The 21,604-nt window shown below is 40.0% G+C and overlaps 1 protein-coding gene across 1 annotated transcript in view; it reads right to left on the bottom strand.

Moving 5' to 3' along the window:
* The window catches only part of LOC135221254 (uncharacterized), a 395,658-nt gene extending 384,095 nt beyond the window's left edge, over positions 1-11,563 (bottom strand). Inside the window, exon 1 of the mRNA XM_064259070.1 lies at positions 11,195-11,563. The gene's annotated coding sequence lies outside the window, so the exon portion shown is untranslated. The remainder of the gene's footprint in view (positions 1-11,194) is intronic.
* Positions 11,564-21,604: the final 10,041 nt, after the last annotated feature.

Below are 21,604 nucleotides of genomic sequence, written 5' to 3'. Positions count from 1 at the left end.
TTGTCAATCAAGTTTTTTTTGTAATCAAGTATTTTTTCTATAAGCTAGGCTTTATGTATAAATTTGTATTTTTCCTCAATCAAAATATATGCCCCAACTTCAATGCCCAACTTCCCTCTTTTTAACGAACTTTCTGGTCATTGCAAATTCGCCCCATTAATTTATTTCTTATGGTGCGAAAAAAAACAGGACAGAGGCCCAGGGATCCGAAAGTGATTGCATCACACTAAAGGCCGGTAATCTGGCAGTAAAACATCTTCATATATCCAAAAAATAAAATAATAAACGATATATATGTGCATTGCGATTATAACAATTACATGAATAGCTGATAACAATCTGCATGAAAAATAAAACTGGTAAACTGTTCTTGCAAGGGAAAGTTGAGCATAGCAATTTTATTTACAATAGGTACAAAAGTCAAGATGTCGGTGGTGTCATGGAGTCCATAATACCAGGACTTGGAAAAGAACGTTGTAATTCCGAAAAATAATTACTTAAATTCAAGGTCAGAATCGAAGTTACTTTTTGTCAATAACGGAATATTTTCAAATTAATCATCATAAATATGTAAAATAATATTCTTGGGTTTTTACTATTGTATTTAAAAAAACAAAAACTATCTAAGGTGCACGGTTGTCGTCGTCGTCTTCTACCAAACTAGTTGTTTACTTAAAAAACGTTCCTGGTAAGGGGCTGTGTTCCGATTGTTGGTGATTAAAGTGGCCCCAAGCGGTCTTGGTGGGTACCAAGTGGTGTGTGCGGCCTTTAAAACACAGGAAATGGGAAGTTTGTTGACACAAGCGACTCCGTAAAACATCGAGGATGGCATCAATCTTCAAAAAAAAAGAAGCAAATAAAGTAAAAATTTTGAAATGTGCGTTTGTGAGATTTATCCACTTGCCGTGGACACCCATTTTCACTACCCTCTGTTTTAAATCTTAAAAATTTGGCCACTTCAATTTCTAAACTTTGGTGAGAAAATGTTATTGTTATAATACAATTAAGTTTGTTCGTTACTTACCTGGCAGATATATATTAATAGCTGTATTTCTGACGGTAGTGGGGTGCGGCCAGGTGTGGTAGTACCCATTCCCGCCGCTGGAGGCGGATACTCAAGGAACCATTCCCATTTTTCTATTTCATATTTTATTCATGACCCTTGTCTCCTGAGGGGGGCGGGTGGGCACCTTAATTATATAATATCTGCCAGGTAAGTATGAAACAAACTTAATTGTATTATAACAATAACATTTTTGTTCATGAAAAAACTTACCTGTCAGATATATGATATTAGCTGAATGCACACCCTCGGATGGTGGGGTCGAGACAGACTAGGATTTTCGGAAACTTAAATTAAATAAAAGATTAAACTTATTGGTTCCTTACCTGATAGCAAAGTAGAGACTCTGGTGATTACTGTCACTTAAAGCTGCTTATGCTTTTTAATCAGAGTTGCCAGCCAGGTTTGGACCCTGTAGTGCTGCGTGCAACTCTGGATGCTCTGTCAACGGGGACTGTGACCAACAATGTGACAAGACCATTCTAGCCCAAAAACATTATGGCAGTAAACACAGCAACCGACCACCACCTGGACCAACTAACCAAAAAAACCCCTGACAGTTAACACTAAGGAATGGGAGCTTTCCACAGAAGATCTCACCATTCAACCAAAAAAACAAACAATAAAAAAACTAACCTAAACTAAGCTAAGGGATAGGGAGAGAGCTACCTTCAGCCCCCAAAAAACTGTGTCTGCCGAAATAGTTAAAGCCCCCCCAAAAAAAGAACAGAGAAATACAGTTCTCGTAAAATCGTTCTCACATCCCGGGATCGGTAATGTGAGGCGAATACGGAAGTTGCTCCATCCAAAACGGTGTCTATCAAGAATATCTTTAATAGAACATATTCCTTTGGAAGGCAAGAGAAGTAGCTACGGCTCTGGAACCTTCGTGAGCTTTCACTTTTAAAGAGGCTCAAACTCAGTCTTCTGGCAAGATAAAATGAGCCTTCTTTAATGACGTCCCTCAAGAAGAAAGCAACAGCATTCTTCGACAACGGCAAATCTGGTCTCTTCACGAGCACCAGAGATTACCTGAGGGACCTCTTATCTCTTTGTAGTCCTATTCACATCGCAACTTGAAGAGCCCTGACAGGGCACAGGGCTCTCTCGTGGTTCTTGCAACCCACGAGACTCGATATTCCTTTGATTCAAAGCTCTTTGGCCAATGGATTAGGGAACGGGTTCCTCGTTCCTTAGCCAAGAAAGATGGGTTTCAACCGAGCAGACAGCGTTGTTCTCCCTTGAAAAGCCCCCACTAGGCTACTGAAACGCTTGGATTTCACTAACTTCTTCTTCGCCGTCGCCAGAGAACAGCCTAGGAAAAGCGTTTTTCTCGTCAAGTCCCTTAGAGCGCTTCATGGACGAGGCTCAAAGGGACTTAGCATCCAGAATGTTTCAAAACCACATCGAGATTCCATTGAGGGCGGTCTTGCTTGTGGAATCTTGGTCGGTTTCGAACGACCTTAAGAGATCGTGCAGATCCTTATTGTCGGAGAGGTCCAGTCCTCTGTGGCGGAAAAAACGGCAGGACAAAACATAACTCCTATAACCCTTGATTGTAGGAACTGCCAATTTCTGCACATTTTTCTTAGATAGAGTAACTTTAGAAATCTGCTATCTGAATTCACAGAGGTCGTGGAAGAAGGAAATTGCCTTCCCATTTTTGGCCCATAGCCCTTGAAAGGAGGACCAACTTAGACTAGGGTTAGGACAGCTCATTGAAGAGGCTTTCTTCGAGCATTAGCGATTGCTCCTGCAGCTTGCCTTTGGGAAAAGCCTCTCGCTCTGGCCAAACTTTTCGATAGTTCTTGAACGCCATGTCAGAGGCCAGAGCGGAGAGGTTTCGGGCGTGAAACCTTTTGAAAGTGAGGCTGTCTGAGTAGATCTTCTTTCTCCAGGGCAATGGTTATTGGGAAGGTACAAAGGAATGTCATGGAACCTCTGTGAACCTACTCTCTTGCTGGACCCACATTGGGCAACATTCAGAGCCTTCAACCTTTGTCCCTTCTGAAGCTGCGAACTTCCTCATTACTGTTCCCCCATGATCTTGAATGGGGGAAAGGCGGTTGTCGTTAAAGATCCAGGTCTGTCCAGTTCCAGAGCAACGCGTCCACTGCCAAATTGCCCCTGGATCCAGAAACCGGGGAGCAAATACAGAGGAAGCCTCTTCCGTCCCTCGATGTAGGCGAACAGGCTCTACTAGAGGGACGTTCCCCACAATCTCCCAATTGTTGTTGAAGACTTCCTGGGGGTGCAAGGTCCATTCTGTTGGTTAGAAATCTGATTTTCGTCGACTGAGAAGGTCCGCCCTGACATTCTGAAAAACCCCCTGCCACGAATCTTGTCAGGATCTTGATGGCGGCCTTCCGGTCTGCCCATAGCAGAACTTCCTTCGACCAGGAGAAAAAAGGGATCTGGAGTTGAGTTTTTCCTCCCTGATTCTTTAGATACGCAAGGGGCTGTGGTGGTACTGTCTGAGTTGACTTGAACAACCTTGCTTGACAAGTTTGTCTTCGAAGAAACTGCAGCGACAGGAATATACGCTTGGCCAGTTACCTTTAACATTGATGTTGCCAGGGCTACCTGCTTCCCCTCTCCAGGAGAGCCTGACCACTTCCTCCCCCTCTTAGTGTTGTACCCTCCCCCAACCGGAAATGGAAAGCCTCTGAGAAACAACACTAGGTCGGGGGGCCTCAGAAGGATTTAAGGGAGAAGAAGCCCTCCTCGAACTTTCTTTGAGGGTTCGAGGCCACCATCGTTAAGGGGTGACCTTTTACCTTGTTGGAGATTCCTTAGGATCGCATTCCAGGTCCTCTTTCGAACGTCCATTCTTCCGCAAGGAAAAAATTGAAGAGGCCTGAGGTTGCCAGTTTCCCTTCCCAGCGAGACAAATGTTTACTAGCGAGGAAATGGTGCCCACAGCAGACTCATCCACCCCCTCCCTCACCGAACAAGCTTCTCTTTCCTCTAGGAAGGCTGGCGACTTTCTCTAACCCCAGTCGCTGACGTTCCTGGGATTGGAAAGCGCCCGAAAAGCCACTGAATCCATCTGAATCCCCAGATAAACACGAATGGACTGTGTCGGGGTCAGATGCGACTTTTCGGAGTTGACCAAAGACCCAGAGACTTTGCTAGGGCTAACGTAAACTGAAGGTCCTTCAGACACTTCTGCCTTGACGACGCTCTGATCAGCCAATCGTCGAGGTAGAGGGATATCCTGATCCCTGACGAATGAAGCCACTTCGCTACATTCCTCATTATCATTGTGAAAACCATCGGGGCCGTGCTGAGACCGAAACAAAGGGCTCTGAATTGCCAAATCCCTGTTGTCTAAGACGAATCTCAGGTACTTCCTTGAAAGAGGGTGGACGGGGACGTGGAAGTACGCGTCCTGCAGGTCCAGAGACACCATCCAGTCGCCAGGTCTCAAGGCTCCCAGCACCGACTGAGGCGTCTCCATTTTGAATTTGATCTTTTCTACAAAAAGATTGAGCCTGCTCACATCCAGGACTGGGCGCCAACCTGACGACTGCTTCGGCACTAGGAAAATCCGTTGTAGAAGCCCGGTGACTCCAGGTCCAAGACTTGTTCCACCGCTCTTTTTTTCGACCATCTGGTCTAACAGATCGAAAAGAATACTTTTCTTCTCTCCCTGATAGATGGAGAGGAGAGGTCTCTGGGAGTTGATGTTAAAGGAGGAGGATGTAAAAAGGGGATCTTGTACCCCTGCTCTATTATCTTGAGAGTCCAAGGATCCGCCCCTCTCTGCCTCCAAGCCTCCGCAAAGAATTTCAGTCTGGCCCCGACTGGCGTCTGAAGACGAGATCTTCATTTGGTGGTTTTGGGTTTGAATGAAGCTCTTCCTCTCGAAAAACCTCTCCCTCGAGGACGCTGCTCTCGAGGGGGGTGCCCCGCGAAAGGTTTGACTTTCTTCGGGGGTTTACTGAATGCCGAAGTGGAAGGAACTGCTGGACGTCTTGAAGACTGTACCAAGAGGTCCTGGGTCTCCTTCTCTTGCAAACTCGTTGCAAGATCCTTTACCATAGCCTGGGGGAAGAGATGGTCTGAAAGAGGCGCAAAGAGCAATTCCGCTTTCTGAGCGGGAGAGACCGACTTAGCGGTAAAATTGCATAGAGAGCTCTTTCTTCAGAAAAGCAGTTCCAAAATGAGAAACTAGCTCCTCCGAACCATCCCTGACGGCCTTGTCCATACATGACAACACGCTGGACAGCTCCCCCCAGACTGAGAGAATCAGGACTTCTAGACTGAAGGTCTAAAACTCCCAGACACCAGTCTAGGAAATTAAAGACATTTAAGGTGCGAAGCAGTCCCTTCAAGTGGTGGTCCGTCTCCACAGGAGTCCAGGACACCTTAGCAAGATGATAAGAGAGACCTCCTCTGAGCGTCCACTAAACTGGAGAAGTCACCCAGAGCGGACGAAGGAACCTTTACTCCCACGTCCTCCTTGGTTTCATACCAAATTCCTCCTTTCCCGGCGAGTCTAGAGGGAGGAAGGGCGAAAGTGGTCTTGCCCTGATCCTTCCTTCGAGACATAAAATCTTGAAGCTTCTTAAAAGCCCTCTTGGTCGACAGCGATGTCTTCATCTCGACGAACTCAGGGTCTTAACGGTCTTGGAAGGCGAAAGTTGAGAGGGAGGAGACCTAGGGGCTGCCGCTGGAACTTCTCCCCGACGGATGAACGTAACAGCCTGACAAGAACCTTATAGTCCCGAGACAGCTGAAGCTACCGGAGGTTCTTCTTCGACGGAACTCCCTGGACTACTAAGTTCCCCTTCCTCCCTAAGAGGAACTGGAGAACGTCCATCAGGAGAGGGCGTATCATACAAACTGTGTGAGGATCAACTGAAGGTTTAAGAAGCCTCACCTTACATTCACTCCTCACACACACTCTGAAACTTCCAGTACTTGATCCCGACATCATGTACACAGAAAAGCCAATCCAAAATCAAAAACCAATCCACTATTACGCGTGCCAATCCAACAATCCAAAAGTCGATACCAAAAGTCAATCCAGATAATATTAAGCGAGATAAATCAAAAATCCTAGACGGAGGTACTGTAAACAGTTGTTTGCAGCACCGGTGACAGAAAAAATATGAATAGAAAATGGGAATGGTTCCTGATATCCGCCTCCCAGCGGCGGGAATGGGTATTACCACCTGGCCGTCCCACTACGTGTGCCGCGAGTTTTGAAATTCTGTCGGACGTCAGAAATACAGCTATATATATATCCGACAGGTAAGTTTCACGAACAAAATACTTATTTCGAGAGTAGAGGTCTTTAGCTCCGTTTCTCACCAACAACAAGTCGCGACTGATGCCCATCTCCGGTGTCAAGACGTGTTATAATGTACTTTTTCGGAGGGTGGCATGCATTGGACGTAGGTACATGGCTTATTGCAGGCCATGCGGTGTTTTACCCTACTTCGAAAGGAGAGTAGAGGTCTTTAGCTCCGTTTCTCACCAACAACAAATCGCGACTGATCCCCATCTCCGGTGTCAGGATGCGTTATAATGTACTTTTTCGGAGGGTGTCATGCATTGATCGTCGTTGGCCTGATACAGGCCATGCGGTGTTTTACCCTAGCTACCTAGGGTAAAACACCACGGCAGGCCAAACAGGCCACCTACAATCAACGCTTGCCACCCTCCGAAAAAGTACATTATAACGCGTCCTGACACCGGAGGATGGGGATCAGTCGCGATTGTTGTTGGTGAGAAACGGAGCTAAAGACCTCTACTCTCCTTTCGAAGTAAGTATTTTCTCCAAAGTTAGAAATTAAGGCCAAATTTTAAGATTTAAACAGAGGGTACTGAAAACGGTCTCAAACATAATGCAAATCTCACCAAAACGCGTTCAACATTTTTACTTACAACTCGAGGTATTTAGAAGATTGACGCCATCTTGATGTTTACGGAGTCGCTTGTGTCAATAAACTAACCATTTCCTGTGATAAATCCGCACACCACTTGTGCCCACAGACGCTGGGGCACTTTTATCACAACAAACAGAAAACTTTTCCTAACCGAGTAAACAACTGTTTTGTAGAAGACGACAACGAAGCGTGCACTTCGATAATTTTTTAAATAAATAGTAAAACATCAATATTTTACATATTTATGATGATTAATTTGAAAATATTCGTTATTGAAAAAGTAACTCGATTCTGACTCAAATTTAAGTAATTATTTTTTGGAATTCGAACGTTCTTTCAAGTCCTGTATTATGACGTCACAACATCTTGACTTTCGTACCTATTGTAAATAATTGCTTTACTCAACTTTCTTGCAGAACAGTTTACCAGTTATTCATGCAGATTATCAGCTCTTCATGTAATTGGTATAATCGTAATGCGCATATATCTTCATTATTTACTTTTTGGATATATGAAGATGTTTTACTGCCGGATTATCGCCTTAGTGTGATGCAATCGTTTTCGGTCGATGCGCTTCTGTTTTCGCACCATAAGAAATTATGGGGCCGAATTTGCAATGACCAGAAAGTCGTTAAAAGAGGAAAGTTAGCATTGAGGGGCATATGTTTTGTTTGAGAAAATACAAATTTATTCAATAGCTTTTTTGTAAAAAAATACTTGATTACAAAAAACTTGATTGACAACTAAGCAGCATACTACTATGGGTTTCAGAGACAGTGCAAGCACGTTTTGGGCAATACCTATTTCTGTAACGAACACTCGTATCAGAACGAGACTTTGTATAGTGCATTACACCCAGTGCCGTAATTTATAAGGGTATCGTGAATCACTAATCGTAAAGAATAACGACACTTGTCCTTGTACCAAGAGACAAAAACTCCATTATGCAGAAATGGATACGAACACGCGTATAAAGCTCCACCTACCCTCTCCCCCCCCTCCACCGCCACCCCTTTCCTTCGTTCCTTCTTCCTTTCCTCTCTCTCTCTCTCTCTCTCATCTCTTCTCTCCCTCTCTTTCCTCTCTCTCTCCTCTCTCTCTCTTCTCTCTCTCTCTCTTCTCTCTCTCTCTCTGTTGCCATTCGGTATGTGTTGACCCTCCAAACTGGGTATAAGACTACACACAAAAAGTTGAAATTGGTGAAATTAGGCTATGTATTGGAAGTGTATATACATGAATATTAAAGCAATTTATCATAATTGCATTACTATGACAACTAGAATTCAGGGAAACAGTTTTATAATAATGAATTGGCGTTAGTGTGAAGCCTCCACTAATGTGGCAATGATGATTTTGCCATTCTTAGCATGCAAACATTAAAGGTTACATTTATTTCTGGCATATCGGTTATTAAAGAATTCAAAATACTAATATAGACTGAAATCTATTAGAAGTGCTAGCAAAAACAAAAAAGCAAAAAAAAAAAAAAATGTATATAATTCACTTCTCCGTAGTCGTTCCTCTATGCACTTATCCATGGTCGTTCCTCTATGGTTTTCGGCAGCCAGATGTACGAAAACGTTAGAAACATTTGATTGTATCTACTTTAGAAATATCTGTAATTTTTCGGGGTAATTTGGTTGCAAAAAAGGGATAATATACATGAATTAAATTAAAATGTTTAAATAACAAAGTAAATTTAAACTAAATAACGAGTAAAGTAAACAATTTAGGGAATAAAACTTGCAGTTTTCGTCGTCTGCTGTTCGTAACTGTGTTTGTGGCGCGCGCGCTTAGGAACCAGCAACAGTAACGGGTTTAAAGTGCAATGTGGAGTGAACTGAGACCAAAATGTGTATAATAACAATCAAATAAGCACTGTGGAGTTTCAGTTGTGATGGCAGTAAGGATAAAAACTGCCGATTACAAGGTAAAAATGAATTCAGTTCAAACCATAACCCCGGGAATAAAAAGTTTCATACTTTCAGTAATATAGGCAACAAAATGTTGTTTTATTGTGCTGATTACAACTGCAATCTTGAGTAAGATCAATAAACGTTACATAGGGTAGAATACCACGGCAGGCCAACCCTCATCACGGTGGACGGGTCTTATTCACTCGATATTTAATTGGTGAAACAAGAATACAATTGCAACTCTAAGCATACCATTTAAAAGACTGAAGTTTCGTCAACATAATGTGATTATATGAAAGCCCCATACGAACTAAAATAAGCATGTAGCTCTTCGTAAAATAGTTTTTTCAAGTAGTTTTGAAATCCATATGGGCGGCTACGTTTTGCATGGACGGTTCTCATCAGTGACGGCCACCATCTTTCCCCAGCCTTCCAAGCACTCATTTGAACAATGTTAGCGTATATATGTAACGTTTATTGATCTTACTCAAGATTGCAGTTGTAATCAGCACAATAAAGCAACATTTTGTTGCCTATATTAGTGAAAGTATGAAACTTGTTATTCCCGGGGTTATGGTTGGAACTGAATTCATTCTTACCTTGTAATCGGTGGTTTTTATCCTTACTGCCATCACAACTGAAACTCCACAGTGCTTATTTGATTGTAATTATACACATTTTGGTCTTAATTCACTCCACAGTGCACTTGAACCACGCTGTGGTTCCTGGTTCCTATGCACTCACTCCGCAAACACAGTTACGAGCAGCAGACGACAACACTGATTATGAGATGCAAAGCTTTATTCCCTTAATTGTTTACTTTACTCAATATTTAGTTTAACTTTACTTCAAAATGTTTATTTAATTCATGTCTATTATCCCTTTTTTGGCAACCAAATTAACCCCCAAAAATTACAAATGTTTCGGATGTATACTTACGAGCAGACGACGTGAGGAAAAATGACTCATCGTTGCCATTTACAAACTGTTTCGATGAATTCTAGTTGTCATAGTAATGCAGTAATGATAAAATTGCTGTAATATGTACGTATATATAATACAAATAGATACGCTAATTTCACTTATTTCCCCGGTTTTGTGTAAGTCTTATACCTAGTTTGGAGGGTAAACACATACCAATTGACAACACTGATAAACAATTGAAGAGCGCAAAACGCCGCAAAGAATGCCGTAGTCCCCTTGAATAAGTGCTGGTAAGAGGTTGGTTTACGATTGTTGTGATGAAAGTGCCCCAGCGTCTATGGGTACAAGTGGTGTGCAGATTTAGCACAGGAAATGGGAAGTTTGTTGACACAAGCGACTCCGTAAACATCAAGATGGCGTCAATCTTCGAAACATTTTTAGTTGTAAGTAAAAATTTCTAAAGCGTTTTGGTGAGATTTCCACTGCCGTAGCCACCCTTTTCAGTACCCTTCTGTTTAAAATCTTAAAAATTTTGGCCAGTTAAATTTCTAACTTTGGGAGAAAATACTTACTTCGAAAGGGGAGTAGAGGTCTTTAGCTCCGTTTCTCACCAACAACAAGTCGCGACTGATGCCCATCTCCGGTGTCAGGACGCGTTATAATGTACTTTTTCGGAGAGTGGCAAGCGTTGAATGTAGGTGGCCTGTTTGGCCTGCTGTGATGTTTTACCCTATATATGCTAACATTGTTCAAATGAGTGCTGGGAAGGCTGGGGAAAGATGGTGGCCATCACTGATCAGAACCTTCCATGCAAAACGTAGCCGCCATATTGGATTTCAAAACTGCCTTGAAAACATATTTTACGAAGAGCTCACATGCTTATTTTAGTTCGTACGGGGCTTTCATATATCACATTATGTTGACGAAACTTCAATCTTTTAAATGGTATGCTTAGAGTTGCAATTGTATTCTTGTTTCACCAATTAAATATCGAGTGAATAAGACCCGTCCACCGTGGTGAGGGTTGGCCTTCCCGTGGTGTTTTACCCTATTGACCACTGTCTGGATGATTACCTAAGTTATAAGTTTACACTGGGCCTTGTTTAATATTGCCTTTATTGTTTCATTCAAAGCATCAACACAGTAAAACTGAATTACCTGACAGGTTAGAATCCACAATTCATGTTCGTTAAGGATAACATTAAGTGTACGACTTGGTAAGGATCAGCTGGCCTGGCCAACTCAGTAGGCCTAGTGGCCTCATCACCGAACCAGAGAAATACCTAGGCTATTTCCTATAATTTGACAAAATGCTGAGTTAATTTAAGTAATTAACTATTTCTAAAGCGTTTTCCTCTCAGGCTTCGAAAATTACAAAGGAAAACACAACTTACTGTATAATTTTGCGAAGGAACTAGTCTCCCTTGGATGTAAACATTCTATAGTACTAGTAGTAGTAGAATGACGATTTTCTTTTCACACGGCTCCCTTGCTCGTTCCATTCCTTCTCATGTTATCCTTTTCTTTATACACAGCTGTAAATAGTATATTAGCAATAAGTTACTCTTCATCTTCAAGAATGTCTAATGTACGAGTTTACATCTAGCGTGTGTTGGGCGGTAAAGTAAAACATGATCTTGCTTGTTGCTTGTCGATGGCTTATCCAGGTCCCGCACCACTTCCATAGCTGTTGCAGGAATCCCATTATCAAATTAATAGTTTATTCATCGGAAGTATTTAGCCACACTATAAATTCAACATTCACTGTTTGATCTTCCATATCATAGCATCGTTTAAATAAAAAGGTTTTAAGTCTCATTTTGAAAGACTTCAAATCCTCAATCTGCTTCAGTTCAAGAGAAAGCTTGTTGTAAGTACATATTCTAGAAGCTACATATTTAAAGGCTCTGAAGCCACAGAATGAGGGAAATGAAGTATTGCATTTTTGTTTCAATTCACATTGAAAATAAACAGCCCAAATTTTAAGTACAAAAAATGAACTCGGTTAAATGAAATATATACAAATTTAATCCATTTATAGCAAATGAAAATGAACAGTCAATTATCTTATTAAAAGAAGTGTTTTGTTAAAGATGATTGCAGCATCAGTGGAATTGATTTTATATATGGTCTTTTCAATTCTTCTTATTATTCTCTTCTCATCAGGGCTGATATTTGCTAATAGCTGGCCGATGTTCATATCTCGGTTAAAGAAATGTTTTCTAAAAATAATAATTTATTGATATGATAACAAAAGTGGTTAACAAATCTTAGTCTAAGGGCGTAATGGAATTCCAACGTTTCCAACCGTATCATCGGTTCATTTTCAAGGAAAGGTGAGCGTGAACGGTGTAGCGATGGGTTCTCCCCTCGGAGTACTTTTCGCGAACTTCTACATGGGTGCTGTGGAACGTCGGGTATTCGCCAACATCGAGAAGCCGCCTATGTACAGACGGCCAACGAAGAATTGGCGTAGTTTCTTAATTCATTGTTCGTTAAGGAAATATTGCCGTATGCAGGTGCCAGATTATTTACGCAACAATAAATAACATTTCCTTTCAAAGGTGCTATACTTGAAATAAATTACATTAGAATTGAGTAGACTTATTCAACGTATTAAAGATAATTATTTTGCAAAGTAAGGAAAATATATACCGATGGGTCCACGATTTCTAATTTTATTCTCAACTCTAGCTTCGTGACAGCATACCGAAGATTTTGAAGTTGGCTTCGCTGCCGCTCGAGTCTTTACTCAACGACAGTCAACGTATCGTACTGCACTGGGGTGTTGTCATTTCGTCTCCTACAGCCGATAAATAATACATCAAGGCGTTAACATTCTTTGAAAACGATGTTTAATTAAACTAATTTGGTCCTTTGATCAATAAAATAATTTGCATGACACATTTAGTGGGCCTAAATTGGACTTGGATACGTAATATTAATGAATATTTAAATACACAATATATATATATATTATATATATATATATATATATATATCTATATATATATATATATATATATATATATCTCTTATCTTTGATTATTCCCGTTATTCTTGTTTTATTAGCCATGGTTCGCCTTTCTTCTTACTATCCTTTCATAATTGCTTAACATAATTAACTCTGACCTAGCTATTCAAAGTCAAAAAGCAATCATAAAAAAATCAAACGAATAAATTCAGTCTTATTTTTTATCGATGTCCTCGCCTTCCTTGGATCCCACTCGGAGACAGTATGTTCGTTCGTTCGTTCGTTCGGCCTCCTCTCTGTGTGTCTCCAGAAGAGCGCCTTCACCTTGGAATTCTTGAGCATTTGAACTTGAAGATCTCTGGAGATGTTGTTATCCTCGACGGAGCCACAGCTCCGTCGAATCCTGCCCCAGAGATCTTCTCCGCTCAAATTGCTACAGAGGAAGAGTGAGAAAAGGACTATTCTACTTATGAGAACAGAGGAGAAAGGCTTCTGCAATCCTCAGGAATCCCAAAAGGAAATCGCCCTTCAAGACACGAAGGAAAGAAGACGAAGAACGAACGAACACACTGTCATCCGTCTGTCTTCAAGGAAGGAAGGAAGACTTCGAAATCCACAAGAGAAGAATCGAAGCTTCCGTCAGCTTCTCAAAACAACCATCAGCACCAAGCGTCTTTGATTCAGCCTCTCGGCAACAGAGCCTGCCGCCAAGGACTGAGGGAAAGAGAGGAAAGGGAAGCAAGAAGGTCTGCAAAGGACGGCACAGAGACGAAGGACCCAAAAGGAGGAACTGGACACAGGAAGAAGACTAGATACGGAAGAAGACTGGACACAGGAAGAAGACTAGATACAGGAAGAAGACGGGGAACACAAGGGAAAGAAGCTGGTATACAGAAAGAACGGAACTAGGATACAGGAAGAAGACTGGACACAGGAAGGGAAGAACTGAACGGCTAGATACAGGAAGAAGACTGGACCAGGAAGAAGGGACTGTATATCAGGAAGAAGACTAATACGGAAAAGAACTGGTACACAGGAAGAAGACTAGATCAGGAAAGAACTGGACAAGGAAGAATACTAGATACAGGTAGGAAGAACTAATATAACAGGAAGGATAGATACAGGAAGAAAGACTAGTACACAGGAAGAAGACTACCAAAAAAAAAGGACAGATACAGGAAGCAAGACTATGGAGTACAGGAAAAGAACGGAACAACAGAAGACTAGATACAGGAAGAAGACTGGACACAAGGAAGAAGAAACTAGAGGAATACGGAATAAGACTAGATACAGGAAGAAGACTGGACACAGGAAAGAAGACTAGAGACAGGAAGAAGACTGGACACAGGAAGAACTGGACAAAGAAGAACTAGATACAGGAAGAAACTGACACAGGAAGAAGACTGTATACAGGAAGAAGACTAGATACAGGAAGAAGACTGGACACAGGAAGAAGACTAGATACAGGAAGAAGACTAGATACAGGAAGAAGACTGGACACAGGAAGAAGACTAGATACAGGTAAGAGACTGGACAACAGTAAGAGACTAGATACAGGAGAGACTGGAACACAGGAAGAAGACTGGACACAGGAAGAAGACTCAGGAATACAGGAAGAAGACTTGACACAGGAAGAAGACTGTTATACAGGAAGAAGACTAGATACAGGAAAAGAAGAACTGGACACAGGAAGAAGACTAGATACAGAAGAAGACTAGTACAGGAAGAAGGACTGGACACAGGAAGAAGACTAGATACAGAAAAGAAGACTGGACACAAGGAAGAAGGAAAAAACTGTATACAGGAAGAAAATACTAGATACAGGAAGGAAGGACTGGACCAGGAAGAAGACCTGGACACAGGAAGAAGAACTAGATACAGGAAGAAGACTAGATACAGGAAGAAGACTGGACACAGGAAGAAGACTAGATACAGCAAGAAGACTGTATACAGGAAGAAGACTAGATACAGCAAGAAGACTGTATACAGGAAGAAGACTAGATACAGCAAGAAGACTGTATACAGGAAGAAGACTAGATACAGGAAGAAGACTGGACACAGGAAGAAGACTGTATACAGGAAGAAGACTAGATACAGAAAGAAGACTGGACACAGGAAGAAGACTAGATACAGAAAGAAGACTGGACACAGGAAGAAGATTGGATACAGGAAGAAGACTGTATACAGGAAGAAGACTAGATACAGGAAGAAGACTGTATACAGGAAGAAGACTAGATACAGGAAGAAGACTGGACACAGGAAGAAGACTGTATACAGGAAGAAGACTAGATACAGGAAGAAGACTGGACACAGGAAGAAGACGTGTATAGGAGCCCCAAGAAGACTAGATACAGAAAGAAGAATGGACACAGGAAGAAGACTGTTATACAGGAAGAAGACTGGATACAGGAGAACTGGACAACAGGAAGAAGGCTTGGATGGACAGGAAGAAGACTAGATATAGGAAGAAGACTGGACACAGGAAGAAGACTGGACACAGGAAGAAGATTGGATACAGGAAGAAGACTGGACATAGGAAGAAGATTGGATACAGGAAGAAGACTGGACACAGGAAGAAGATTGGGTACAGGAAGAAGACTGGACACAGGAAGAAGATTGGATACAGGAAGAAGACTGGACACAGGAAGAAGATTGGATACAGGAAGAAGACTGGACACAGGAAGAAGACTAGAAAGAGAGAGAGAGCGAGAGAGAAATTCTACCAAACTTCTGTTTCAACTCTTTAATAGAAAGAAAGAAAGAGAGAGAGAGAGAGAGAGAGAGAGAGAGAGAGAGAGAGAGAGAGAGAGAGAGAGAGAGAGAATTCCAATTAAATGAAGGCATAAAAAAGCCCCCCGCCCCCCCCCCTTTTTTTAATATTATACAAAAATACTCAAAAAAAGTCTAATACAATACTTAGGCTGAAAATAAAAAATATCAATTGTTATTGTAAATCAAATTCGTCCATAATTACATCACGAGTTAAAAACTCTACAAATATTGCAATTTGAGTTTGGTTAAGTTTACTAATAAAGCACTTAGTTTCATTTGCACTTTCCTTTAATGAATGAAAGAGCGTAATTCGAGCAGATAATTCAGCATTATATGGCTTGCATTTTTTTTAGACGACTAAAAGGACGCACTTGGCATAGTTACTCAATGACTAGTGTTTACTTTTTCCTTTCACAAAAGCATGGAGGCAGTGGTGAACCTTGACCCGAACCCTTTAGTTTTTTCTTTCTTCTTTTCCTTAGGGAATAAAGTAATATATATATATATATATATATATATATATATATAATATATATACATATATATACATACATACATATACTACATATATATATATAAATATATATACCTATATTTTCGTGTGTAGATAAATAATTATATACTAATATAATATATATATATATATATATATATATATATATATATATATATCATTCGAGCTACAAATGTCCTTTATAATATCATATTCGCTCTACCTCGGAATTGATATAATTTTCATATATGTACCGAGGGGGAATTTTTTAGTTGATAATAATTTCGTACCCCCATGGGATCGAACCAACGTCCAGTAGGACGGGAACGAAATCAGGATCGGACAGTGACACTACCGAAACGGCTATCAAGAGAGGCTAAAAGGATTATATCGATTCTGACCATTTCAAATCAACGTCGATCTCGTTGTATTTGTAATTAGAATCGATATGGAACCCCCTCCACCATGGTAGCCGATTCGAGCGTTTGACCCACGCAGCCTTATTATGAATATTTATCACATCACTGTGATTCATATAAAATCATTCGAGCTACAAATGTCCTTTAATAATCATATTCGCTCTACTCGGAATTGATATATTTTCATGTATGTATGGTTCGATCCCATGGGGGTACGAAATTATTATCAACTAAAAATTCCCCCTCGGTACATATATGAAAATATATCAATTCCGAGGTAGAGCGAATATGATATTAAAGGACATTTGTAGCTCGAATGATTTATATGAATCACGGTGATGTGATAAATATTCATATATATATATATATATATATATATATATATATATATATATATATATATATATATATATCTTATATATATATATATAAGTCATATCACTTTTTTTTCGTGATTCATATACATATATCGAGCTACAATTTCCTTTAATATCTAATTCGCTCTACCTCGGAATTAATATTTTTTCATATATGCTTAACCGAAGGGGAATTTTTTCTCGATAATAGACTTGCCTGGATCGGGACGCGAACCCAGGATCCTTTCAAGTCCAGGAACGTCAGTGAAGCTTTTACCTACTACACTATATATATATATATATATATATATATATATATATATATATATATATATATATATATACACTTTAAAAATCTACCTCCTATTCATTACATCTAGTAAGATACATTCTTTAGGTGTCCTTCAGAACATGACCAGACACTCCTGAAACAAAACACAGACAGACAAATAGACAGACAGGGCCTAAATTGGACTTCTGATTTTCCCACATGATTAGCCTAGGTCTATACTCTCTCGGATACGTAATATTAATGAATATTTAAATCGATCTATATATATATATATATTATATATATATATATATATATATATATATATATATATATATATATATATATATCTATATATATATATATATATATATATATATATTATATATAATTAAATTCTGCTTTATTTGACTATTCCCGTTATTCTTGTTTTATTAGCCATGTTCGCCTTTCGTCTTATCCTTTTCATAATTGCTAACATAATTAACTCTGACCTAGCTATTCAAAGTCAAAAAGCAATCATAAAAAATCAAACGAATTAAAGTTCAGTCTTATTTTTTTATCGAATTTGCTTGCATATCATCCTGTTTCATTTGGACACGTTGGAGAGCTGTGGGAGCCAAAACTGACGATACATTAAGAAAAGGCTAACTTTCTGTAAAGCTTTCGTAGGTTGATCTTTCTGTAGCTATTCATTTCTTCTAAATAGAAATTAATTCAAATTAATTTCACATGTATACCTAGACCTACTACCATAAGCATATTATAAGTAGCTGAAAGGATAAGAAATATGAAAGGTGACGTTCTTGTTTAAGTCTATTTCATATGTGTTTTTTTTTTTTTTTTTTTTTTTTTTTTTTTTCAAGAAAAACCTACTGCTTTAATAAACGGTTGCTCTTTGACGGCTACAGGGTGTAACACGAGTGTATGCACATATTTTGTGGGATGAAAGATAAAGTTTCTTTGAACAGAAAATATTTTATAAACATGCATTTTAAGGCGTCCGTTGTCGGTGCGGGCAATTTTAAAATAACCGTTATCATTAGTGATGCTTTCACGAGATGGAGTTTGTAGTGAGAAGTCTGATCTAGTCGCCTGAGATGTAGAAGAGAGCGGAGGTGGCGTATAGGAGTGATGGAAGGATTAGGCCTATGTTAATAAAGTATCTCCCAATAAAATGTATTCTTTAGGTTTTGAAGAAAAAAATGCATGCATCATTGAAACCGTTTCCCTCCCTATCCATGGTATTCACTGGCCACCGATAAAAAATCAAAACAAAAAGAGTAAGCCTAACTGAATCTCTCATCCATCAAAGATAAGTTTGCCTATTCATTAGACAACTATCAAAGATTTCAAGTGTAGATTTAAAAACCTCTTCCTCTCCATCTAAAGTATTCATCAGCCACCAGTCATAAGCGTAGAGCTAGTCATGATTCCTGGTTCAGTAATGTCGTGACGAGGCACTAGAATTCAAAATTCACAAATGAATGTTGCTCAGCAACATTTACACTATTGTTTTGTCTTGCTCTCTTGTGGTGCTTCGAGGTGTTCCACCTCTAGGCCCATGTTCTAAATTTTGCCGTTCTTTAAATAATTTTATTTTTCTATGTATGATTCTCTCCGGTTTATTAAGCTTTCTTGATATCTCTCCAACAGGAACTTGCACCGAATGCAGTGCAATAATTGTCTCTCGCTCATCTAGGGATGTTTCTTAGACCGATAAATGACACATTGACATTAGATTCCCATGCACATAACATCAAAAGCAATAGAGTGAGGTCGCCTGGTTCACACTGTTAGGATATGTTTTTTTTTTTTCTTTTTGGTTTTAAATTTGATAGCATTTTACGAGATTCCAATGTTTTCTGTAAAATTTAACAAATGGAAAAGTTCAACTACCTTCAACTTAATATTGAAATGATAATTTAAGGACTATGTTTATGCGTAACTACTAGTGATAGGTGTCTCCTATCTATTTGGTAATGTAAATCTATGGTTGTGATATGACGTTTTTTATCACTTCGTTTCGTTCACGTCAATTTTGCTATATGGAAAATAGTTTTACATAATAATATAACATAATGTTCTAAAGATATCAGTGACTGTTTTTAACGTCATTACATATGATTTTTTCCATCTTTGAAAAGAAAAATAGATAAATAAGGCATGAATCGTGCGTCAGGCAGGTGAACGAAAAATTATGAAACTCTGCCAAGAGTTTTTTGGCCGACAGTACGTCCGGTATATTGACGACACTTTCATCAGCGCCAGCATGGTGGAAGAAATAGAGCGCCTGCGACAAGCCTTCCACGACCACAGCAGACTCAACTTCACCATCGAGCGCTTCGTAACACAGGTGTATACAAAACCCATGAACCTGGGCATGTGCCTGAACAGCGAGAGCGAGTGTCCAGAGAGATACAAGCGCACTGCGATCAGCGCCTTCATCAGGAGAGCTCTCTCACACTGCTCTTCGTGGAAGGACACGCACACTGAATTAGAACGTGTTGCCCAAGTTTTAATTAACAACGGGTATTCCAACCGGGACATCACTAAATGCATTCGCAGAAAAATCGATAAATGGTATCAGCAGGAGCCTCGTCCCGCCGCCCTTGAAGACGTCACTCTCTTTTACAAGGGAGTATTTCATAAGAAATACAAAGAGGACGAGCGAGCCCTTCGTACCATCATAGAAAGGAACGTCTCCCCCACGGACCCTGCGAAAAAAGTTAAATTAATAATTTACTACAAGCGCAAGAAGACCAGTGGCCTGATTATGAAAAACAATCCAGCCCCCGTGATGCAGGACCCTCTCAAGAAAACTAACGTTGTCTACCAGTACAAATGCCCTGTCCGGGAATGCCCCGGCACTTACATTGGTATGACGACTATGCGATTTTCGAAGAGGATATCCTGCCATGCTCAGGAAGGCGCCATCCATAATCATGCCAAAAACGTCCACAATACCAGGATAACTAGAAATGACATTATTCCTAATATCAGAATTATCGATAAGGCAGCAGACCACCGTCACCTCCGCTTCTTGGAGGCCCTACACATCGGGAAGAAGAGACCCAGCCTCAACACCACCCAAGAGACTTCACTCCTCCCGACGGTGGCACGAAGGGCGCCGCCCGCCAGCACCATAGAGCCGATCGAACGGGCCAATCAGGTGCCCCCGTCTATCGGCAATGACCTTCCCAATACTACGCTTCCAGTCTCCAGCGTCCGCACGAGAAGAGCAGTGCGAGCTTCCACCTCTGCAAGACGGGTTGACTCAGGGACTTAATCCTCTGTTCAGCCAATGAAAACGCAGCGCCCATCAGACAGAGCACCTGGGACACAATAAATACCGCCGAACGACCCCATTCTAATCAGTTCACGCTCACCTTTCCTTGAAAATGAACCGATGATACGGTTGGAAACGTTGGAATTCCGTTACGCCCTTAGACTAAGATTTGTTAACCACTTTTGTTATCATATCAATAAATTATTATTTTTAGAAAACATTTCTTTAACCGAGATATGAACATCGGCCAGCTATTAGCAAATATCAGCCCTGATGAGAAGAGAATAATAAGAAGAATTGAAAAGACCATATATAAAATCAATTCCACTGATGCTGCCATCATCTTTAACAAAACATGTTTGAGAGAGGGTCTCCTACCGTCATATACTTATTAAAAGAAATTATTCGACACTAAGAATTAGTCACAGATCTTTATTTACTTTAAGGGGGTGGGCGGGGCGCCGATTTTTAAATAACTGTCAATTTTTAATTATTGACGAATTTTGACTAGTCAGTGTAAATAAACATGTCCTGGAGTATTATCTAAAAAAATGGGTGTGTTCTTTACATATTTGAGCGAAAATTTGTTTCAAAATGTCTGTATGCACATTATTTACGATAAAAATTTACTTTTTCTCTCTAAAAAATACAATATCAGAGTAAATATGTATATATATCTCAATATCGCCCTGTGATATCACCCTCTGAGCGAAATTGAACAACAATGTCCTTATGACTTGCCGATTTCGGAGTGTAGAAAATTGAGAAATTTACTTTAGTATCCTACTAAAAATATCCATTTTCTACTATAAGAACTGATGCGTTCTTTATAAAAAAAAATAAATCAACGGATATCTATCGCTATGTATCTAGATATTTTGATCTCATCATATTCGTATCACAGGTGTGACTATTATTCCAAAAAAGTACATATAATATTTTGTATTTCTTGACATATTACAACTGTCCAATTTCAGAAATATACAATTATATAAGTATAGGTAACAGTTCGTAACAGCTCGTCGGCTTTACCCATAAACCATTGCGATTCGTGAACATAGCCTATTACTGACTATAAAAATAGACTGGCTCCAGTGTTGATTGTTTGTTTGTTTGCAGTGCTTTTACTGCATGGAATCAGTGTTTATTCAGCAACGGGACCAACGGCTTTACATGTGAATTCCGAACCACGTCAAGAGTGAACTTCTCTCACCAGAAAAAAAACATCTC

Source organism: Macrobrachium nipponense, chromosome 2 (genome assembly GCF_015104395.2).
Source record: "Macrobrachium nipponense isolate FS-2020 chromosome 2, ASM1510439v2, whole genome shotgun sequence".
In the NCBI taxonomy this organism is placed as follows: domain Eukaryota; kingdom Metazoa; phylum Arthropoda; class Malacostraca; order Decapoda; family Palaemonidae; genus Macrobrachium; species Macrobrachium nipponense.
This window is presented reverse-complemented; position numbering and strand designations above follow the sequence as displayed.